Raw genomic sequence first — 2205 nt, forward strand, 5'->3', positions numbered from 1 at the left:
TCCAAGTGTGAAACACCAGCACTGAAGGGGAAATACAAAACGGATAAAGCCCTGCAGTGACTCAGTTGGGCTACTTTATGTATGAAGCTTTTGTATGCAACGGAGCAAAGGTCAACATATGCATCGTGCAACTAGGACTAAAATCCAGAGGTAGGATCTGTTGAGATCTTTCTCATGGGGTTTTAAGGTAGAGGGCACTTTTTCAAGCCTATTACCTTTGAATGCTACACATTTCTCCTAGCAAAAAAAAAACAACAACCAAACCCTGTAAGTGACGTGCTTTGTATATTTCAGTTCTGAAGTCTGAATGGCATCTTCATTCATAAAGTTACAGCCTGCATACAACCTTCATTCATAAATATACAGTCTGCATATAACCTTCATTTCATGTGGCCCCATTTGGGCCAGGGATGGCATGTTACAAGCTCTACGTATACAAACATACACACAATCACATGACAAAACAAGGGGCTAATTTCAGACCTTTGTAGCCTGCTAGCAAAGAGAAGCAGGAGGCTGCAGTCTCTGCAGCAGGACTGCCTGTTGCAGCAGGTGCTGCACAACTGGCATGAGGAATTCTGGTTCACCACCCAGCCTTCTAGCCATGGTGGCAATCCAAATAACAACACACTGCACTACAAACAAGAATACTGAGCTTTTTAGTGGTAGTTTAACAAGATTGCTTTTATTTTCACTGCCACACTTTAAAAAGTGGATGCTTTGTTGGTGAGTTGGGAAAGCATTTTCAGTTTGCTCTATCTTAGGAATATTCTACCCATTTTAAAGTGTTTTCCATCATGAACGTTGCACTTGCTTAGAAGAATAAGTCTTCCTAATATCCAGTACTGCCTGATCTTAGTAATTTTTACCTTGATGAGTAGAACACCCACTCAATTTGTAGCCTTTTGTGACATGCTTTCAAGACATATAAAATTTCAAAAGCATCTACCTGCCCATGCAGTATTATAGTCTCATCTATCTTTATATTTCAGTTCTTCCTCTAAAATTCAAGCAAAGTAAACAGCTTGAACTCGTTACGACTGTACTGAGAGTTCAACTTCCAAATGCAAACAGAAAAGGGATGCAAGGTAGTGTCCTTTTTATAAACAGACTGATCCACACGATTCAGATGAAAAGTGAGTAAAGAGTTAATCCAAATGCGAAGGGCTCCATGTCAGTAATAGCATGAATAAACCCCCACAGAAGGCTTCATGGCTAGCAGCACACTCCACAGAGTCCAGATGAACCAGCAGGAAGAACAGAGGGCGGATAATCCTGTAAAATTACCCCAGTGGAAATGCTGATAAATTCCCAATTACGAGACCTGCTCTAAAATGAAAAAAAATGCAAGATACAATACAATTACCAGTCAACACTTGCACATCTCTGTATTTAAGCCAGATACATACTTCAGGTATTCCTTAATCCCTTGAATTTTGAATTTGTTACCCATTGTGGTGAGAGCTAGGTTAAGAAAATAAACCCCAGAAAACAAGCAAACAAATAAAAAAAAATCAAACAAAAAATCCTGGAGATCTGCAACTCTGCTTACAAAGCAAATACCTGCCTGCAGAATTACAGCATGGGTTACTATCAGAGAACTGTTGGGGTCAGAAGGGACCTCTGGAGATCCTCTCCTAATATGTTCCCTACAGTTGGTTACATAGGAAAGCATCCAAAGAGGTCTTGAATATCCCCACAGAAGAACACTCCACCTCCTCTCTGTGCTGCCTGTTCCAGTGCTCTGTCTCTATGCACTTGTGGAGATAGACACAAAAAAAGAGAAGGGGGTAGGATTGAAAGGAAAACAACAAACCAGTTTGACTGTATTTGTTATGGTTATACTTTATACTTTCATACTACAAAACGCAGAGTAAGGCTGATACGGATTTTTAATTTTCATGGAAGAGCTGCACACACCACGACAGAGACAGATGTGCGGACGCAGACTTTCCTAAAGCCCCCTATGATCCCGGCTTACAGCTCCCCACAAAGCCCTGAGCCACACAGCTCCCTGCAGGCACACAGGCCCCGCTGACCCACTTCTCCACGCTCCAGGGGCGCACACAAGCGTGTGCTCACACACGTGCCTGCTCACAAGCTCCACAACCCCTCGACTTCCCCATCCCGCACCCGAGGAAGCGCCGTCCCAATTCCCCTCTGTTTACCCCCTCAGGTGCGTGTCCCCCCGCCCCACATGTCAGC

Source organism: Meleagris gallopavo, chromosome 15, assembly GCF_000146605.3.
Source record: "Meleagris gallopavo isolate NT-WF06-2002-E0010 breed Aviagen turkey brand Nicholas breeding stock chromosome 15, Turkey_5.1, whole genome shotgun sequence".
NCBI classification, from domain to species: Eukaryota; Metazoa; Chordata; class Aves; order Galliformes; family Phasianidae; genus Meleagris; species Meleagris gallopavo.